The following is a 22,581-nucleotide window of genomic DNA, read 5'->3' on the forward strand; positions in this document are numbered from 1 at the left end:
CTATGGGTCGTTGTAGGGCATTTAGCACATCCCATAGGGCTAAATGCAATGCGTCCAGTCGCTTCAAACCTGTGTTTGTAGATAGTTTTGCTATCTTTTCCTTTAAGGTTCTGTTCAATCTTTCTACCTGTCCTGAGGGTTGTGGGTGATAGGGAGTGTGCAAGTTCCTCTCTATACCTAGCGACTTATATAGTTGACCGATTGTATTTGCTGTAAAATGGGCACCCCTGTCTGATTCAATTGATACGGGAACTCCATATCTGGGTATAATTTCCCTCAATAATGCTTTCATTACTCCTCCTGTGTCTGCTTTTCTTGTGGGGAATGCTTCTACCCAACCTGACAATTGATCTACTATAACTAATAAATGTTTGTATCCACTGGCGGATGGCATATCTGCGTAATCTATTTGTAATCGCTGAAAAGGTAAATAGGCCCATGGTCATCCCCCTAACTCTGAGCTCGACTTGATACTTGAAAACTTTTGGCAGGTTGGGCAGCTACTGGTGATCCTCTTTGCGGCGGCATAAATTCCTGGTGCTGTCCATCTCTTTTTTTTTTTTTAACCTGGTTAGCCACTGCCTCTGCTCCTCCATGAGCTTTGTCATGAAACCACCTAGCCACAGTAATTAATTACTTCTTTGGCAAAATTGGTTTTCCTCCAATTGTCCATATTCCGCTGTCATTTTGTTCTGCTTCCCACTTTTCCCATTGATTCTTTTCCTCTGCTGTAGAGTCCTTTTCATACATGGCTTTGGGGTCTATTAAATCTGGCCATTCGTTCTGATTGTCCATTGAGATTGCAACCATACACTCCTTCAGAGGTTGCTGGGCTGCAGCTTTCGCAGCTGCATCAGCTAAAGCATTTCCTTCACTAATTTCTGTAGTATCTTTGATATGGGCTGGGCAATGTATCACAGCAATTTCTCTGGGTAGTTGGACCCATTCCAGCAAATTGCATATTTCCTCTCCATTGGATACCCTTTTTCCTGATGATGTGAAAAATCCTCGTTTTTTCCATAACATTCCTGTTGCATGGCGTTCCCCGAAGGCATACCAACAGTCTGTGTAAGTATTGACTTGTTTTCCCTTTCCTAGATGAGCCGCGTGTGTCAACACTACCTGTTCCGCTCCTTGTGCTCTCAGCCTTGCTGGGAGTGGTTCGGCTTCCATCACTTGTCCTTGGCCGACCACGGCGTACCCAGTCCGTCATTGTCCATGCAAGTAGTAGGATGAGCCGTCTACAAATAGAGCTAAATCTGGGTTCTGCAAAGGAACATCAGTTAAATCTGTTCGTGGTTTGCTCGAAGTAAGCATTATTCGTTCGCACTGATGATTTTCCTCCCCTTCATCAGGCAATGGTAACAACATCGCAGGATTCAGGGTATTGCATCTTTGCAGAGTAACATTATCTGCCATTAGTAGAATTAGTTCATACCTATGTGCCCGTTGTGGTGACAATGCTTGGGTCGCATATTGCTTCAGTAGTATCTCTACTTCGTGTGGTACATAAATGGTCACTGGATGTCCTAAGATAAGTGGGCGACTCTTCTCCAATATAGCCACTGCTGCCGCTACCGATTTATTACAAGCTGGTGCCCCTGCCGCCACTGGATCAAGCTGAATTGAGTAATAGGCATCTGGCCTGTGATGTGGACCCAGTTTCTGCGTTATAACTCCACTGGCTATCCCTTTTCACTCATGTACATGCAAATTAAAGGGTTTCTTGTTGCTTCTGTCAGTGAACTTGTTAATTCTCCCAACCCAGGAATCCATGGTCGACAAAATCCCACAGTTCCAAGGAACCCTCGCAACTGTTTCTTTGTGACCAGACGCGGAAGCTTTATTATAGCTTCTATTCTTTCTGGGTCTGTTACCCACTGCCCTTCCCTTAGGATAAAACCTAAATATTTAACTTCCTTCTGACACAGCTGAAGTTTGGACGGGGATGCACGATGATCTTTCTCCGCTAAGGCAGTACATAGATGTATAGTGTCTTTTATACAGGCATCCTCATCTTTACTCACTATTAGCAAATCATCTACATATTTTACAAGGGCTGATTTGCCCGGTAATTTTATGTCTCTCAAATAATTTCTCAGTATTCATGGAAAAAATTGTAGGAGACCCTGCAAAACCTTGTGGGAGACCCATCCAGGTTAATTGTTGTCCTTTCCACATTAAGTCAAATAAAAGTTGGCTGTCGTCATCTAAAGGGATGCTAAAGAAGGCAGCCCTTAGATCAATCACAGTAAAATATCTTGCCCAATGCGGTATTTGTAAAAGTATGGTAGAGGGATCGGGCACTACTGGATGTGGAGTCACTACGTGCTGATTAACTACCCATAGATCTTGCACAAAACGGTATTTTGGGTCCCCATCTCCATCTAATCTATTCTTTTTTACAGGGAGTATAGGAGTGTTATATGGCCACACACACCTTCAAAATTCCTTGGGCTAAATAGCTGTCTATTTGATTTTGAATGCTCTTCTCAGCTTCCTGGGGACTCGGGTACTGTTTCACAGCCGGAGGGGGGTGTCCTCCCTCTGTTTTTATGTTTACAGGTTGAGCTGAAACTAGTAATCCCACATCCGTGCTAGTTTTACTCCACAACTTTGTTGGTATGGATTTCAATACTTCTGGTATTTTTAGCTCATTATTTGGGCTTCCAGCGATTACAGTGAAGGGGTTAAATCCCTGACAATCCCTGACTAAGACCTTACTGTGATACATAGACTTGCATTTTTTTTAGTTTCACTTGCATCCTTGTTCTCTTTTGTTTTCTTCCCCGGCAAAGATAGTTTTGGTTACCTGCTGAGCAGAGTTGATGGTGGGACATTTCCTGTGACTTCTTACCTGATAGGACTAAGCAGGCCTTGAGCAAGCTCATTAGGCTTCCTAATTAAATCACTGATAACAGGAACTCAGGAGGTTTGTGCCAAAGATAAGCACCAAAGAACTAGCTTAAATCAACCCCCTTGTAACATTCCGAGGCCGAAGGACTGATGAGCTAACTCAATGACTATATATGGACAAAGGAAGCCCAAAGTTCAACTAGTGGACAACGTGAGGAAGACTATGGAAGACCACCGGGAGGGTGAAAAGACCCTAACCCTAATTTTACTGCGCATGCTTGGACTATGTAAATTAATTCCGGGAACTCATCACCATAAAACTGCCCTTTCCAGGAAATCTGATGAATATGTATGATTTTTCTGTATATGAGCTGATGTGTTGTGCTAACCTGGTGGAGCACTTGTGGCGGAGCGATCCCCAGTGCTGCCCAGCGCTGCAATGAAGAATACCTGCTTAATAGTCATCCCGACTATTGAGTCCTGATTTCGGCTTTTCACGGCAACAATTTGGCACCCCAGGTGGGACCCGCTCTGCTCGGCTGCAGGACCCACTGAGAACAGGACTCCCTAGGGTACCCCCGGGATTTCCCGGAGGGACTCCTCGCCTCAATCGGATCACTGCAGGAGCAGACAAGGACCATCTAAAGGAAAAATGGTATTCTTTAAATCTTTTCTGTTTTGGAATTTGGGACCGGTCATTTGGAAGGTTCTCGTAAGTTGTAGGAGACGTCCTACGCTGAGCACCGTATACCAGGCTACTAGTGCCTGAGGATATACATTTGGTATTTAGTACGTTGGTACAGGCACAGGTTAAGCCTTGTGTAATCAGATGTAACCAAAATGATTAGTTCGTTCTTTTGTAACTAAGTAACATAGAGATAGGAGCAGGGTAGACAATGCTTTAATATTGTGTTTGTACACCTATGGCTATGGATACGCTACTGTGCCCAAAGGCAATTGGAGGAGGAGTAGTACGGACATGCTGCTATGTTCCCAGTACAGCCCCAGCCCATCTTGACAATGAGTCGAGGGTGGTTAGAATAATTGGTTTGTGTTAAGGGTGCCAAATCATTGTTAGGGACCATGCACCATGAAGAAGGAAAACGGGTTACATAAGCAAGGTGATATTGCGCATGTCCAGAAGAAGGGGTCAACTAAAGGACACACCTGTACGACCACCAAGGACCACCAGAGACCCCCACGGAAGCCCCTCGGAGCTCAAGGACACATGCATAATGACCACGCGAATATGATAATTAGTTCCAGGAAATAGAATGAATATGCATGATCATTCCGGGAAATTTGATGCATATGTATGTAACTGGGCAATATAAGATTCAGCTGATGTAACCTGCGGTATGCACGCTAGGTGGAACGATCCCCCGTGCATCCGGCGCCGTAATAAAGAATGCCTGCTTCTTAATGCTACATTGGTGTTAAGGAGTTTGATTCCCGATTTTGGTGACAGTTTTGGCACCCCAGATGGGACCCTGCTTCTGAATTTCGACGGATCCAAGGGATCGCAGGACCTCCAGCCGGCACCGAGGGATTCTCGGGGAGAACCTCCGATCCCTGGACCGAAGAATTCTGAGCAAGATCCCCTGGAACAAGGTAATAAGGCATTCTTCTAACGGGTAACAGAACTTTAAGTAGGACGTGGGTTAGAGTCCCACTCTGGGCAGTACGTGGGGTTAGAGTCCCACTTTAGGTAGGACGTGGGTTAGAGTCCCACCAAGCCTGCTCGTAAGGCGCGGCGAAAGCTACGCAGGGTTGGGCTAAGAGGTACCTCGGTTGGTAAGTCTCTGCTAGGCGAAAGCCTGTGGAGCGGGACCCAAGGGGGAGTCTTCAACGGGGGGTTGAAGTCTCCAAGGTTGGGATTTCTGGCAGGGGGCTGGAATTCCAGAGGGAGTTCCAACAAGGGTTGGGGTCCCTCTGACTAGTGTCTGTGATAGTGCACAATCACAAGCACTAGTCTTTTGGGAAATGGGTACATTTCCGAGTAAGAAACCCATCCCACAAAGAACACCTTTGGGATGTATTTTAAAACACTGGAAAGATCTGGGGGGTGATCCTTTGACTCGGAAACAATTAAATGAATATTGCAATCATTGGTGGCCAATGTATACTTTGGAAGGTGGGGAGAAATGGCCAAAGAATAGTCCATCGCAATATAATACTATCTTGCAATTAATGTTATTTTGCAAAAGGGAAGGTAAATGAGATGAAATAGCTTATGAGGCATTTATTTTTGCTTTGAGAAATCATCTGGAGTGGCAAAAACAGTGTGGGATTATCCAGTAAGATTTTATGGTATTGACTTTGGAAAAAAACAGGGAAGGAATAAGAGTTTAAGATGATGTTGCTCTGCCTGTAGCATTGGAAAAGGGAATGTCCCAAAGTGAGAGAATTGGATCTTTCGCTACAGGCAATTAAGTTGATGACTCTGAATGATGAGGACTGAAGGAGACCAGGGGAGTCAACCCCAGCTGAACGCCTGGTTACATTAAAGCTGGGGAATGATGAAGTAGAATTTTTAGTTGATACAGGGGCAACATATTCGGTATTAAATATATGCAAAGGGGGGTTTAGTCATAAAACTATGTGTGTTGTTGGGGGAGCAGGGTGGAAAGAAAATCAGCCATTTTTACAACCTTTGAAATTCAAATTGGGAAAGCAATGGGTAACTCATCAATTTTTGTATATGCCAGAATGTCCATCATCTTTGTTAGGAAGAGATATATTGAGTAAATGGAATGCACAAAATAATTAAAAAAAAAAAAAAAATGGGGAGACTCAGCTGTTAATACCTGAATCAAAAGCTGTGGAAGCGAGAATTTTTATGTTACAGAACACACCAAGACCGAAGGGAAAAATTCCTGCAGAAGTAGAGAATGCAGTAACACCCTTGGTATGGGCTAGTGGAATTCCAGGTCGGTCTAAATTGACGAAACCAGTAAAGGTTGTTCTAAAATCTGGAACTAAACCGGTAAGACAAAACAGTATCCTATCAAGTGGGAAGCTAGAAAGGGGTTGGAAGAATTAATAACAAAATTTTTGAATTATGCATTATTGATAGAGTGTGAATCAGAATATAACAGCCCAATATTGCCAGTGAAAAAGCAGGATGGTAAGGAATATGGGTTAGCTCAAGATTTAAGAGACGTGAATCAGATTGTTCAAGACATTCACCCGGTAGTAGCTAACCCATATACCTTGCCGACATCCTTAAAAGAAAAACATAAGTGGTTTACTGTACTTGATCTCAAGGATGCTTTCTTCTGCACACCTCTAGACAGAGATAGCCAGGCATATTTGCCTTTGAATGGAAAGCCCCACCACTGGATGCAAGACACAACTCACCTGGACGGTGCTACCTCAAGGGTTCAAAAATAGTCCTACAATATTTGGCAATCAGTTGGCAAAGGAATTGGAAGTGTGGAAAAAAGAAAATTCAGAAGGAATAATATTGCAGTATGTAGATGACATCTTGATAGCAGCAGAGACTCGGGAGGACTGTTTACAAGTGACCATCAGCTTCCTGAATTTTTTTGGGACAAGCAGGATACCGAGTATCAAAAAGCAAGGCCCAGGTTGGGAAAGAGACTGTGATATATTTAGGCTTTGAAATTTCACAAGGACAAAGAAGATTGGGAGCAGGCAGAAAGGAAGCAATTTGTCAAATTCCAGAATCCAGAACAATACGGGAATTGCAGACATTTTTGGGTATGGTCGGGTGGTGTCGACTGTGAATCCTCAATTATGCAGCTTTGAAAGGATCCCAGGAGAATCACCTGTTGTGGACACCTGAGTGTTGGACAGCTTTTAAAAATCTGAAGAAGGCTTTGATGTCCGCACCTGTGTTAGGACTCCCAGATTTAGCAAAGCCTTTTGAATTGTTTGTACATGAGCGATAACATCTTGCTTTGGGTGTGTTGACTCAAAAATTAGGAACTTGGAAACGGGCTGTTGGGTATTTTTCTAAGCAATTGGATAATGTCAGCAAGGGATGGCCTGGATGTTTGTGAGCTGCGGCAGCAACTGTACTCTTAATCCAAGGAGCAAGGAAATTAACCATGGGGCAGAAGATTACGGTTTATGTCCCACATATGGTAATTTCTGTCTTGGAGCAAAAAGGGGGGCATTGGCTGTCCCCGAGCCGCATGCTCAAATACCAGGTCACTCTCTTGGAACAGGACGATGTGGAACTTAAAACTACAACAGCAGTGAACCCAGCAATGTTTTTGAGCTTGGAAATGGGTGAGTCTTTACACCATGATTGTTTGCAAGCTATTGAACAGGTATATTCTAGCAGACAGGACCTGAAGGACGAACCGCTGCCTAATCCTGATTTGGAGCTGTTTATGGATGGAAGCAGCTTTGTCCGAGATGGAAAACGGATGGCAGGGTATGCAGTGGTTACCACCACCCAAGTGATGAAAGCTGAAGCTCTCCCCGTGAATACATCAGCACAGAAAGCAGATTCGTGCACATGGAGCTATCTGGAAGGAAAGAGGACTGTTGTCAGCTCAGGAAGAAATTCTTCAACTCCTCCAGGACATCCAGCAGCCCAAGGAAGTAGCGGTAATGCATTGTAAAGCACATCAATTTGGACAAACTGTGGTAAATGTGGGCAACCGATTGGCTGATAAAACTGCTAGAGAGGCAGCAGAGCAAAGCATCCTTGCCCTGGTACCAGTAAAACAGGTAAAACTTCCAACCCCGAAACCAAATTATGGTAAATTGGATAGATTATTGGCAGAACAGTTGAGAGCAGTAGAAAATGAGGTGGGTAACATCCACCCAACAAGTCATAGTTACCCCACAAATAATGATAAAAATAGCAGAGGAAAAACAGAGAAACATATGGGGGAATTGAAGTGATGATTGTGGATTTACAGAAATCAAGATTGCTGTGTGCACATCCCAAATGTTACAGCTGCTTTGAATGAACAAACAGATGACATGAAGAGGGTGGCACATCAGACTCAAGGTTTAAGGAGTGAAATGCAAACAAATTGGTTAGGCCAAATTTTGGGACATTTTGGATTTCCTCTTAAAAGATGGATAACTGAGTTGTTACAGACACTAATCATTTTGATTACAGTTGTTTTGGTGATTTGTTTGGTTTATCAATGTTTAAAGAAAATGTTGACACAGAAATCAGTGATGAAGCATCGTACACCAATGCCAGGAAAGAAGCCACCTGCTTATGTTGAGATATGAAAGATTAAGAGTGGAAGTATTGAAAAGATGATTATTTCAAAACTTCCAAAGGGGGGAAATGTAACCAGATGTAACCAAAATGATTAGTTCGTTCTTTTGTAACTAAGCAACATAGAGATAGGAGCAGGGTAGACAATGCTTTAATATTGTGTTTGTACACCTATGGCTATGGATACGCTACTGTGCCCAAAGGCAATTGGAGGAGGAGTAGTACGGACATGCTGCTATGTTCCCAGTACAGCCCCAGCCCATCTTGACAAAGAGTCGAGGGTGGTTAGAATAATTGGTTTGTGTTAAGGGTGCCAAATCATTGTTAGGAACCATGCACCATGAAGAAGGAAAACGGGTTACATAAGCAAGGTGATATTGCACATGTCCAGAAGAAGGGGTCAACTAAAGGACACACCTGTATGACCACCAAGGACCACCAGAGACCCCCACGGAAGCCCCTCGGAGCTCAAGGATGCATGCGTAATGACCACGCGAATATGATAATTAGTTCCAGGAAATAGAATGAATATGCATGATCATTCCGGGAAATTTGATGCATATGTATGTAATCAGACAATATAAGTTTCAGCTGATGCAACCTGTGGTATGCACGCTAGGTGGAACGATCCCCCGTGCATCCGGCGCCATAATAAAGAATGCCTGCTTCTTAATACTACATTGGTGTTAAGGAGTTTGATTCCCGATTTCGGTGACACTTGTACTTCTGCAATAACGTGCTTTTTGGTATTGGTACACTTATGAAACCCGCATGCGTTTGTACTGTTGGTGGTACTTTGGTACAGGCATGGGTTAAGCCTTGTACTTCTGCAATAACGTGCCTCCAATAACGTGCCGTTGGTACAGGCACGGGTTAAGCCTTGTACTTCTGCAATAACGTATTGGTACACATATGAAACCTGCATGAGTTTTGTACTGTTGGCAGTACGGATTTACTGGCACCGAACTCGGATATTGGTTTATTGGTATTGAATTTGGATATATTCGTTAGGCACTGCAAAATCGGCAACTAAGCGTGAATGAGCTGAGTTAACTCTGGTGTGACTGGTGAGCGACTGAGACGCGGTGTGACTGCAAAGTGAGTGTGGAAAACCTGGAGACCTGTGTGTCTCATCCTGAAAATGAATGTGAACCGCTTTTACTCGTAAATTGTTTTATTTGTGACCACAATTTATGGGTGAGAGATTCAATGTGAGAATTGTGGAACGTGGTCAGAGTGGGAGGATAAAGCGCGACAGGTTGAGGTTATTAAAATATTCTATGGGAGAATAACGGAAGTACAGAATCAATAAGGTAGAATGGGGGGACAGCAAAGTGGTGGTATTGTAAAGAAAAGCCCCCTAGGATGTATCTTAGCACATTGGAAAGAGATAGGGGGACAACCAGGTGGGAGTGTGAATAAGAAAACACTAATCAAATATTGTGATCAGTGGTGGCCCCTGTACAAATTAGAAGATGGTGAAAAATGGCCCTTTAATGGATCTTTCAATTATAATACTATATTGTAGTTAATGTTGTTCTTACGGAGAGAAGGAAAATGGGATGAGGTTATGTATGCGGATATGTTTTTTTTTTTTACTTTGCGGAATCGCCCGGAGTGGCAGAAGGATTGTGGTGTTAACATCCCGCCACACGGAGGCAGCCTTGGAACAGAGAGGAATGGTGAATAGAGGAGGATTTAGAGGACGAGGAAGGGGAAGGCCCTCTGGAAGTAGAGGAGGACTGGGGAGACAAGAGAAAGAAGTAGAATTCTTAGTAGACACAGGTGCTTCTTTCTCTGTTTTAAATCAAGAATTGATACCTGTGAGTAAAGACTTTGTGACTGTAGTGGGAGCTACTGCCAACAGGAAAAGGTGTTCTTTCTAAAACCCATCAATTTTAAAGATTTACACCCTGTGGTGGCCAATTCTTATACTTTACTTACTAAGTTACAAAATAAGCAAGTATGGTTTACAGTATTAGATCTGAAAGATGCATTCTTCTGCTTGCCTCTGGCCAAGGAGAGCCAAAACCTAATTGCATTTGAATGGGAAAGTCCTACTACTGGTAGGAAAACCCAACTTACCTGGACAGTGTTACCCCAAGGTTTTAAGAACAGTCCAACCATCTTTGGGAACCAATTAGCATGAGAACTTGAGACATGGGATCCTCCCTCCAGAGATGGAACTCTTCTACAGTATGTGGATGACTTATTAATAGCAACTGAAACAAAGTCTGATTGTATTCAATGGACTATTAATTTGTTGAACTTTTGGGGCCTGAATGGGTATCGAGTCTCTCAACAGAAAGCTCAGATGGTGCGACAGCAAGTAACCTGCCTTGGATACGAGCTATCTGGAGGACAACGAGAATTAGGAACGGAACGAAAAGAAGCCATCTGCAGAACCCCCCTCCCTCAAACGGTAAAGGAACTCAGGACCTTCTTGGGAATGGCAGGTTGGTGTCGATTATGGATTTACAATTATGGAATAGCAAAACCTTTATATGAACTTTTGAAAAACAATCCCACTCAATTGATTAGGTCCAGAAAAGCTCAAAATGCGTTCAAAATGCTTAAAAAGGAACTGATGAAGGCCCCAGCCCTGGGCCTACCTGACGTTACTAAACCCTTCTGGCTGTTTTCCCATGAAAAACAAGATATAGCTCTGGGAGTCCTAGCTCAATGACTGGGACTCTACAAAAGAGCTGTGGCCTACTTTTCTAAGCAGCTTGATGAAGTAAGCAAAGGGTGGCCAGGGTGCCTACGAGCTGTGGCGGCTGTAGTACTAAATATCCAAGAGGCCCGGAAATTTACCTTAGGCCAAAAAAATCACAGTGCTGGTTTCACCCACAGTATCAGCCGTACTAGAACAAAAAAGAAATCATTGGCTTTCTCCATCCCGATTTTTACAATACCAGGCTATTCTAGTTGAACCAGACGATGTTAATATTGAAGTGACTAATGTTACGAACCCAGCTTCTTTCCTCAGTGGGGTGACATCTGAATCATTGATACATGACTGTTTGGAAACCATAGAGACTGTATATTCTAGCAGACCAGATTTAAAAGAAGAACCCCTGGAAGATGCACAAGACTCCTGGTTCACGGATGGAAGCAGCTTCGTCCGACAAGGTATTCGAAAGGCTGGGTACGCGGTGACGACAGCAAGCAAAGTAATTGAATCTCAATCATTACCTGCTGGAACATCAGCTCAAAAGGCTGAAATTATTGCCCTGACTAGGGCCCTGGAATTGGCAAAAGGGAAAAAGATAAATATATGGACGGACTCCAAATATGCCTTTGGAGTTGTCCACGCTCACGGAGCAATTTGGAAGGAACGAGGACTACTAACCGCACAAGGGAGACAGATCAAGCATGCTGAGGAAATCCTTCACCTATTAGAAGCAGTCCAATTGCCAACCAAAGTCGCCATCATGCACTGCCGAGGACACCTGAAGGGTAACACTGACCAGGAAAAAGGTAACAGGTTGGCTGATTATGACGCTAAACAGGCAGCGGAGGGAATGCAAAAGAGTTTAACCTTAATTCCAGATAATAGAAGTAGGAGTCTAGGTGACCAAGAAAATGTTGAATATTCTAGGGCTGATAAAGAATTAATAGAAGAAATGGGAGGGCAGGTTCCCTCCAAAGGATGGGCCCACTTGAGTGATGGCAGAATTATAATTCCTGCCAAACAGGTATGGGGAGTTGTTAAAGAAGAACACAATAAGACGCATTGGGGGGCAGATTCCCTGTATAAATTTTTAAATCAAAAATTAATAGGGAGAAATTTGTATACTACAGTTCGACAGGTGACTCAGCAATGTGAAATATGTTTGAAAAATGATCCCAATACAGGTAACCGGGCACAATTAGGAAGTATTGGGAGAGGAAATGTACCAGGGGACCACTGGCAAATTGATTTCTCTGAACTTCCAAGAAAAGGGGGGTACAGATACTTATTGGTACTTACAGACACCTTTTCCGGATGGCCAGAGGCGTTCCCTTGTAGGACAAACAAAGCAAGAGAAGTAACTAAGGTATTATTAAATGAAATAATACCTCGATTCAGGGTACCTACGGTCATTTCATCAGATAAGGGGTACACATTTTTGCGCAGAAGTAGTGCAACAGGTCAGCAAACTATTAGGAATCGATTGGCAATTACACACACCCTACAGACCACAAGCCAGCGGGCAAGTAGAAAAAATGATGTCAAGAAGCAAACCTATATTGGTATCAGGCACTACCTATTGCACTACTTTGGATACGTGTAAAACCTAGGGCCAAAGAAAATCTGAGCCCTTTTGAGATATTATATGGGAGGCCATATCAGGCCAAATATCAAGGGGAAGATTTGAATCAGCTGGGAAATTATTATTTACAAAATTATGTTATATCCTTAGGAAAACAACTGGAAAAGATTAATAAGACTGTTTTGGGAACCAGAGCAAAAGGGTTAGATCACCCGATCCACCCATTTAGCCCTGGAGATTGGGTTTATGTTAAGAATTTTTCAGGTGACCCATTGGAGGAGAAGTGGAATGGACCTTATCAGGTGTTGCTAACCACTTTCACTGCAATCAAGGTTAAAGAGCAGACAGCTTGGGTCCATTACTCCTGAGTAAAGAAAGCTTCTGAACCACAATAGATCATCGAAAGCGTTGGAGATTTGAAATTACGCTTACGATGATAACTTTATTGACTTTTAAGCTTATCAGTAGATGCTTGGAACGAGAACTTGTATTATAATGCGATTCAGATGATAGCAAATGCCGCAGGGGCTAAGGATTGTTGGATTTGTACTGCCCTACCGAGAGGTAACATGAGACTCCCTTTGTATGGCATAGGGTCGACTCATTGGAATTGTGACAATAATACTTGGCCTGAGTTTTGGAAAAGACAAGATGGAGGATATTGCAGTTATGATAATTCAAGCTATGAGATCGGACCAAGATTCGACCTGCAGATACTAGATAATAACACCCAGATTCTAGTTAGCAATAATAGTTGCCTATGGAAGGCAAGATCCAATAATTGTCTGTGCCACCCCCCCCCCCCCCCGACAACAAATATCATAACTGTTCCTGTAGGAACGGGTGGAATGATTATTGGATCGACAAGACTGCGGTAGAAGTAGGAACTTGGAATTTGACAGGATTGAACGTGAAACCTATAGCCCTACAAAGTGGGATGCCAGTAGAAATACATCTGTTGGATGGGTAAGCAAAAGATCATTTTATGGAGCTAATCTCACAGCCACCGACGGACCCTGCAAACTACCCGACGGGTATTGGTGGCTGTGTGGTGATGGTATCAGCAGAAAGCAACTCCCTGCAGGATGGAAGGGAAGGTGTACCATAGGTCATTTAGTCAGGATCAAATATATAATCAGTCCCAAATACCTAGAGGTATTTTGAGAACGTCCTGGAGACGGGCTAAGCGAGAAGACAACCCACTTGTAATTAGGGGAACAAAATTTCATAGCTTTGTTAGATGGTTCTTACCGTGGCTAGGAGTAAGCGAGCTAGAAAAGGCCAGAGTAAATATTTCCGCAGTTCTAGAGCAGATGGAAAATTTAACCATAAATAGTATAAAAATTTACAGACGGAAGTATCTTCCCTCAGTAAGGTTGTGTTGCAAAATCGAATGGCATTAGATTTATTGACTGCCAAAGAAGGAGGTGTATGTATGATCATTAATACCAGTTGCTGTGCATATATCAATAAAGATAAGCAGATAGAAGCAGATCTAAATGCACTCTGGGAGAAAGCATGAATATTCCAGGAAGTATCTTCGGATGATACTTCACTGAGGCTTTGAGATTTATGGGATAAATTGACTTCTTGGCTTCCCAACTTTGGATGGTTGAAACAATTATTAATTGGATTGATTACTTTGGCGATTTTAGGAATATTTGTTTGTGTATTTCTTAAGTGTTTTCTTTGGTGTCACCGGAATTCAGCAGAGACGTACAGTGATTGGAAAAGAAACAAGATTAGGCATCAAGTAGAAACGGGAAGGTATTTTACTCAGACCCTTGAAAAGGATGAAATATTATGAATTTTGCAAACGTAAAATAATTAAGGATAACACCCTTTTAGGCCTAAAAGATTTGAAATATTTTACTAGTCGTAGTTAAAGAGCCTTACTATTTTAAATAGTAATTTTATTAATTTTATTGTAGTTTTTGTAATAAGCTTCGTCTCAGACGTAATAAGACTGTATATTGAGGACTGTAGCAAGTAAGCTACAAGCCCTCAAAAGAAGAGGGGGGAATGAAGGGGTTAAATCCCTGACAATCCCTGACTAAGACACAGACTTGCACTTTTTTTAGTTTCACTCCCATCCTTGTTCTCTTTTGTTTTCTTCCCCGGCAAAGATAGTTTTGGTTACCTGCTGAGCAGAGTTGATGGTGGGACATTTCCTGTGACTTCTTACCTGATAGGACTAAGCAGGCCTTGAGCAAGCTCATTAGGCTTCCTAATTAAATCACTGATAACAGGAACGATTGTGCCAAAGATAAGCACCAAAGAACTAGCTTAAATCCTTAAATCGACCCCCTTGTAACATTCCGAGGCCGAAGGAGTGATGAGCTAACTCAATGACTATATATGGACAAAGGAAGCCCAAAGTTCAACTAGTGGACAACGTGAGGAAGACTATGGAAGACCACCGGGAGGGTGAAAAGACCCTAACACTAATTTTACTGCGCATGCTTGGACTATGTAAATTAATTCCGGGAACTCATCACCATAAAACTGCCCTTTCCAGGAAATCTGATGAATATGTATGATTTTTCTGTATATGAGCTGATGTGTTGTGCTAACCTGGCGGAGCACTTGTGGCGGAGCGATCCCCAGTGCTGCCCAGCGCTGCAATGAAGAATACCTGCTTAATAGTCATCCCGACTATTGAGTCCTGATTTCGGCTTTTCACGGCAACAACAGTCATTCCCATGATTATTAAAACTAGTCCTTCGGGCAACAAGTGTAATTCTACATCTAAAGCCTCCAAGAGATCTCTCCCTAACAGGCACACTGGAGAGTGCTCTACCAATACAAATCGCCCCCGTATACTCTTGTTTCATATGGTTACTAACAGGGGTTTGCTCAAATTCTGCTTTCTCTGTCCTGTGACTCCATGTATTAAAATTCTATCTATCTGTGGTCCAAGACCCTCTCAGGGTAAAATTCAAAAGGGATAATGTGGCTCCTGTTTCTACCAAGAATTCAACTTCATGTTGCCATGAAAAGCCGAAATCAGGACTCAATAGTCGGGATCTTTGCCGGGGAAGAGAACAAAAGAGAACAAGGATGCAAGTGAAACTAAAAAAAATGCAAGTCTATGTATCACAGTAAGGTCTTAGTCAGGGATTGTCAGGGATTTAACCCTTTCATTCACGACCGTCAACTTTACCTATAATTTGTCCCTGCTGATCCAATTGGGTTACCCACACATTAAAAATTCCCAGTCCTTCTGCTTCCCCTTCAAGATCCGCAGGGTTTCTTCCCTCCAGTCATTGTGATTGTGAGTCTTCCCGGGCCAATTCTTCCCGGTGATAATTTCCTTCTTTTGCCCTCTCCCACGGCCAAAGTGGGCATTCCCACTGTATATGCCCTAGATTCCCACAATAATAACACTCCCTTCCACCATTCCTTCCCCATCCCCTTTCTTTTCTCCCCAATCTTAGCTCAGACCTAGTATCCAGTCTCCTTCCCCCGCTCGCCCACCCCTGTCTCTCACTTGCAAATGCCTTGCTAAAGCTGAGGCAAATAAATTTGCCTCCTGCCCTTTTACTTTCTTCCTTTCTTTAACCTGCTCAGCTTTTCGCCTTTCCTCATGCCCATCATATACAAACACAGCGATACTCAAAATATTTTGCAAATTCTCCCCCTGCCACCCCGGCATGTGTTCCTTAAAGTAATTCCGTATATTGTGGGCTGCCTGATCCACAAAGACGCTAATCACGAGCGCGTCGTTAAAATTCTGTGGCGTCATTCCTCCGTATTTTAACAAAGCTTGTCGGAGTCATCCCCAGAAATCACTAGGATGCTCATCAGGTCTCTGCCTGCATTCTTGTACTTTTGTCCAGTTCACCCCTAGTTCCCCACATGCTCTAATGGCTTCTACCAAATTCCGGAGCCCTGTCTGACAAACAGCTCGATCCCCTGCATGATTATAGTCCCAGTTTGGATCATTTGCTGGCCAGGGGTTTCTGTTTCCTCCCTCCTGTTAGCCAATTCAGCATCCTTATTAATTATTTTCTCTCTTTCATCAGGGCGAAAGAGTTCCCTTAATAGTATTTGAGTGTCACTCCAATTCGGATTATACTCCGTACATATATTCGAGAGTAATTGGGCACACCTCTCTGTGTCTTCCCTTAGGCGGGGCATCTTACTTCCCCACAACGCTAAGTCACCAGGTTTCCAAGGCTGGTGCCTATAAAAGGTTAATACTGGAGCAGTCTCCGCCAGAGCCTCAGGGGGCATAGCAGCAGGATTAGGAACATGAGTCACAGTTATAGGAAAGAGCCCGGCAGCCGGAGGGTCAAGAGGAGGAGAGTCAGAAGAAGACAGATAAGAAGACAGATAAGGTGGGGTTGAACTACTCAAAGGAATTTTTTTTTCCTGTAGCTTTTTTTTTTTTTTTACTTTTGTCCTGGGAGTTTTCTTTCCCCAGACCATGCATGCCATACATACCAGTAATCCATTTGGTATGGGTACCTATCCTCCAGTCGATGACTTAAATAGATTAATTTGTGTGGATCCATTCTTGTAATAAACAGCCATTCACCTTGGTATAATTTGATTGCCTGCTTTTTAGATAATTCTGCTGTACCATAAATTTTCTCCCAATTCTGTAAGACCTTGGCCTAGGGCGTCCTCTTTTCCACGCTGGATACATTTCCTATTTCTTCTTTTTTTCTTTTTTTCCTAGTATCAGGGTCTCACTTACATGCGTTTTACACTGGTCAGGCCATGCACGAACTTTTGCTTCTTACGCGCTTTACGCTGACCAGGCCACGCACCTTCTCTTCCTTCTTCTGCGGTTTACGCTGATCAGGCCACCCACCACCCCGATCACTAGTCTCAAGTCTGCTCAGCGAATTTTAACACTCACCTTTTGGAGCCTCCCGTTCCAAAGGTCCCAGGTGAATTCACCCACTGCTGGCAGTTGGATGTTTGGAGGCGGGAGGATCCGAGGGCACTGGCCTAGGGTCCCATCTGGGTCGCCAAACTGTTAAAGGAGAAGCCACTGCCCGAGCACTCACACAGCATTCAGGGAGTCGCACACACACCACCCGAGACTTCAACTGCTAGGAGCAGAGTCCCTTCGCAGCAGGCAGCTCCACGGAGCTGACGGGTGCCCCTTTTCGACTCCTTGCTCACACACACACTCACTCTCGGGCGCTTCTTCTCCCCTCTGGCTCGACCCTAGGTTTCCGGAAGCAGAGTCTCTGATACGACGTACTCCAGATGAATTTATTGATTGGTACAGTGGTGAAAAACAGCTCGAGCTGGGTGCCTCCGGAGAGGGACCCAGGACAAAGAAATCCCTGGGCAATTATACCCTTACAATCTAAATTCCCCTCCCCTCAGGAGACAGTTTGGACCAATAGTAGTATCAGGGTCTGGGGTCTTCCCGTTCTTCATTGGGCCCTTTCATTGTCTCTAGGCAGGCCGATTCTTCTCTTATCTCTAAGATTGCAGCTTCTGCTAAGGTTGAAGCCTCCTCATCTTTCTGGTTTGCACCGGTTTCGGGGGCCTTCCTTCATGTAGCCAAGTAAAAGTTCAGTGCACGGTCGGTGGATCTAGGTGACAGTTCTTGGGGCCTAAGACTTCAGCAAGCCTTGATACTAATGCTAAAGTGACTACTACAACACCGGGTACCACCTTATGGAGACAATTTGCACTTATACCTCTTCCTCTGAGAGGTTTTTTATGGAGGAAATGCAGAATGGCACCTTCGCTACTTTCTTCTACAATGTTTCCTCCTTCGTTACAATAACTTTTCAGTATCTTGAACATCCTTGGGTAGTTAAGATACATCTATTGGTATTGCTTGGGAATACTGTTCGATCTTGTCCAAGATTAGTAAGCAATTTAAGAATATCATCCAGAGATCTGTCCCAAGGCCGGATAGTTATGAGTGGCAGGGTGTGTGGGATAGCATGGGCAAATGCCTAGGATGGTGAGCACCTCCAATATTTTGGAACTTCATCCCTGAACAAGGGCAGAATCCTGAAAAATTAGTAGACTATTTGGAAAAAGTATGCTGTCAGCCTGCCAATTCTAGGGAGACACAAATCACTGCAATGTGCTGGGGCCTGGCCCATGCCTACCGAGCCCTGTTCAACACTATTCAGAACCCTCAAGGAGCTGGTGACAAAATGACAGACACCACAGCTGCTCCAGCACCCCTGCGACAGGCACTGCGGCTACTGCAGCCCCTCCTGTGACATGCACTGCAGCTATTCAAGACAACTCTGTGACAGGCACTGGGGTCACCCCAGCCCCCCTGCAACAGGCACTGCAGCTACTCCAGCCCCCCTGCAACAGATGAGGCGGTTCAACCAGGGAACCAACCCATGTCAGTATCAGTCGCCCCTATACACAAGAAGAAATCCTGGAAGCGAAGGTCAGCTCATTTAGCAAGGGAGGATGAAAGAGCAGGGCCATCACAGGGAGAGGAAGAGGAAGAACTTGTGGACGAGATGGAAACCACTCGATCCCTATCCCTGAGTGAGCTGCGAGATATGCGAAAAGATTTCAGCCGTGGTCCAGGCAAGCACGTTGTCACCTGGCTGCTCTGATGCTGGGATAACAGGGCCAGTAGCCTGGAATTAGAGGGTAAGGAAGCCAAACAGCTGGGATCCCTTTCTAGGGAAGGGGGCACTGACAAAGCAATTGGAAAAGGTGCACAAGCCCTCAGGATCTGGAGGCAACTCCTGTCAGCTATGAAGGAAAGATATCCCTTCAAGGAAGATGTTATATATCGCCCAGGAATCTTGGAAGTAATCGTGGACTGGCCAGAAGGCAAAGATTTCGGAATATCACCAGAGAAGGAGGTGACGCATGCTGAGGAGGCCCCACTGTACAATAAACTACCAGAAAATGAGAAGCAATATGCCCTGTTCACTGATGGGTCCTCTCGTATTGTAGGAAAGCATCGGAGATGGAAAGCTGCTGTATGGAGTCCTATAGGACAAGTCACAGAAACTGCTGAAGGAGAATCAAGCCAATTTGCAGAAGTAAAGGCCATCCAGCTGGCTTTAGACATTGCTGAATGAGAAAAGTGGCCAGTGCTCTATCTCTATACTGACTCATGGATGGTGGCCAATGCCCTGTGGGGGTGGTTACAGCAATGGAAGCAGAACAATTGGCAGCGCAGAGGCAAACCCATCTGGGCTGCAGCACTGTGGCAAGATATTGCTGCCCGGGTAGAGAACCTGGTTGTAAAAGTACATCACGTGGATGCTCATGTACCCAAGAGTCGGGCCACTGAGGAACATCAAAACAACCAGCAGGTGGATCAGGCTGCTAAGAGTGAAGTGGCTCAGATGGATCTGGACTGGCAACAGAAAGGTGAATTATTTATAGCTTGATGGGCCCATGACACCTCAGGCCATCAAGGAAGAGATGCAACATATAGATGGGCTTGTGATCGAGGGGTGGACTTAACCATGGACACTACTGCACAGGTTATCCATGAATGTGAAACATGCGCTGCAATCAAACAAGCCAAGCGGTTAAAGCCTCTGTGGTATGGAGGGCGATGGCTGAAATATAAATATGGGGAGGCCTGGCAGATCGATTATATCACACTCCCACAAACCCGCCAAGGCAAGCGCCATGTGCTTACAATGGTGGAAGCAACCACCGGATGGCTGGAAACATATCCTGTGCCCCATGCCACTGCCCGGAACACTATCCTGGGCCTTGAAAAGCAAGTCCCATGGCGACATGGCACCCCAGAGAGAATTGAGTCAGACAACGGGACTCATTTTCGAAACAACCTCATAGACACCTGGGCCAAAGAGCATGGCATTGAGTGGGTATATCACATTCCCTATCATGCACCAGCCTCTGGGAAAATCAAACGATACAATGGACTGTTAAAGACTACACCGCGAGCAATGGGTGGTGGGACATTCAAACACTGGGATACACATTTAGGAAAAGCCACCTGGTTAGTCAACACTAGGGGATCTGCCAGTCAAGATGGCCCTGCCCAATCAAAACTTTTAGGCACTGTGAAAGGACATAAAGTCCCTGTAGTGCACATAAAAAACATGCTGGGGAAGGCAGTCTGGGTTACTCCTGCCTCAGGCAAAGGCAAGCCCATTCGTGGGATTGCTTTTGCTCAAGGACCTGGGTGCACTTGGTGGGTAATGCGAGAGGATGGGGAAGTCCGCTGTGTACCTCAAGGGGATTTGATTTTGGGTGAGAATAGCCAATGAACTGAATGGTATGATGTTAATTGCTATATAATACTGTATGTCATCACTTGTATGGTTGCTATACTCCATATCAACAGTATTTCAGTAAGAATCACCCAGATTAATGAAGAATGAACTTTGCTGAAACCAAGCAAAGTGCAGCAGTGATGGAACCAGAACTGGCTTCAGCATGCAACAATCCAACACCACACACCATCTCTCCTGCCCTGAAGGACTGTTATGACAGATGGAGCCCAAAGTCATGGACTAAATGAACCCAATGGACATTTTAGAGGGATGGCCCATAGACCAAGGGAATGATATCTGTGTGTCTGTATCAAAAGACAGGGAAAGTGGTGGTGATTAATTGGAATGTATTGGAAAGGGTAGAACCTGGGCATGGTAGATGGTTTAGAATGGTATAGATGGTATAGAATAAGGGGTGGATACTGTCCTGGTTTCTGCTGGGATAGAGTTCATTTTCTTCCTAGTAGCTGGTATAGTGCTGTGCTTTGGATTTTAGTATGAGAATAATATTGATAACACACTGATGTTTTGGCTGTTGCTAAGTGGTGTTTACACTGGTCAAGGACTTTTCAGCTTCCCCTGCTCTGCCAGGTGCACAAGAAGCTGGGAGGGGGCACAGCCAGGACAGTTGATCCAAACTGGCCAAAGGGCTATTCCATACCATATGATGTCATGCTCAGTATATAAACTGGGGGGAGTTGGGCAGGGGGCAGGGTTCGCTGCTCAGGGACTGGCTGGGCATCGGTTGGTGGGTGGTGAGTGGTTGTATCACTGTTTTTTTTTTCCCCTTTGGTTTTGTTCCTCTCTCTCTCTCTTGTTGTTTTCCTTCTCATTACAATTTACTATTACTATTATTATTATTATTATTATGTTCCAATTATTAAACTGTTCTTTTCTCAACCCACAAGTTTTCTTACTTATGCTCTTCCAATTCTCTCCCCCATCCCACTGAGGGGGGAGGGTGAACGAGCAGCTGTGTGGTGCTTAATTGCTGAGTAGGGCTAAACCACAACACATATCTCTGTAAATATACTGAATTCTTTCAGGTGAAAAGTGAAGGAAGCGCAGAGAATGATACCCCTCTTATGCCTAATGGTACTTCTACGTGTTGAGGGGAATCAGGAGAGTCATCTGAATCCATGGAGTTCTAACGTCCACCTAGAGTTAATAGAAAAAACCATGAGGATTGCAAATAAGACTAACTGTTGGGTATGTACTCAATTCCCAGAACATGCAGAGGAGGGGATCGCCCTGGTCAGGGTCCCGATTCCAGCAAATATTTCTTGGCGAAACTTGTGGAAGGATACCTCTTTTAATGTTAGTCAGAATAATCAACAACAAGAATGGGAAATTGGAATCTCGAGTGTAACACAAAGTTATTGTAAATGCATACAGAGATGCTCTCCTCTAAAAGTAATAGGTAGATTTGATTGCGATAACAATACTATTAAGGTAGGAAACTATCCTGGATGTAATAAGATCATAAATTGGGGAGAAAATTTCCGATCTATTTGGCCAGTTCCAGAAGGAAAGGGTTGGTATTGGCTTTGTGGAAGGAAAGCTAGTAAAGTTTTGCCTAGAAACTGGGAAGGAAGATGTACTTTAGGAGCTTTGATCCCAAATATTACTGTGGTAAATGAACTAGTTTCTGGATTATGGTTGAGAACCTTTATGTGGAGACATAGAAGAACTTATAATCCATTAGTGGAAAGATCAACTTCCTTCCATTCATTTGCTCGATGGTTTATACTGTGGCTGGGGGCGAGTGAATTAGAAAAGGCTACAGTGAATATTTCAGCAATAATAGAAAAGATCGGGAATGAAACAGTGGATGCACTTTCTGCTGTACAGCAAGAAATAAAACAACTAGCAAAAATTACCATGCAAAATAGAATGGCCTTAGACATGCAGGAGCATGTCTTCACAGGGAGGAGTCTGTTCAATGTTAAACACTAGTTGTTGTGTTTATGTTGATCAGAGTGGACAGATCTTAACTGATCTAAATGAAATTTGGTGACAAACTAAAATTTTACATGAAATTCAA

At 44.0% G+C, this 22,581-nt stretch overlaps 1 protein-coding gene, 1 long non-coding RNA gene and 1 pseudogene across 5 annotated transcripts in view; 1 reads left to right on the forward strand and 2 right to left on the reverse strand.

Annotated features, from left to right (window-relative positions):
- The window catches only part of LOC142402955 (uncharacterized), a 904,242-nt gene that overhangs the window by 542,247 nt on the left and 339,414 nt on the right, over positions 1–22,581 (reverse strand). The gene's annotated exons all lie outside the window — the stretch shown is intronic.
- Positions 1–22,581, reverse strand: part of LOC142402954 (PI-PLC X domain-containing protein 3-like) — a 144,588-nt gene that overhangs the window by 87,358 nt on the left and 34,649 nt on the right. Inside the window, exons 2-3 of one of the 3 annotated variants that reach the window (XR_012773532.1) lie at positions 21,455–21,695; positions 18,243–18,312 (exon numbers count right to left, since the gene is read on the reverse strand). The exons of 1 other annotated variant lie outside the window; for it this stretch is intronic. The gene's annotated coding sequence lies outside the window, so the exon portion shown is untranslated. Of the gene's footprint in view, positions 1–18,242; positions 18,313–21,418; positions 21,696–22,581 lie in introns of those variants that run through there. One more of the 3 variants, XR_012773531.1, reaches the window with a different exon arrangement.
- Positions 8,840–14,206, forward strand: LOC142402867 (endogenous retrovirus group V member 2 Env polyprotein-like; annotated as a pseudogene).

The sequence above is a fragment of the Mycteria americana genome (assembly GCF_035582795.1).
Source record: "Mycteria americana isolate JAX WOST 10 ecotype Jacksonville Zoo and Gardens chromosome Z unlocalized genomic scaffold, USCA_MyAme_1.0 Scaffold_18, whole genome shotgun sequence".
Classification (NCBI taxonomy): Eukaryota; Metazoa; Chordata; class Aves; order Ciconiiformes; family Ciconiidae; genus Mycteria; species Mycteria americana.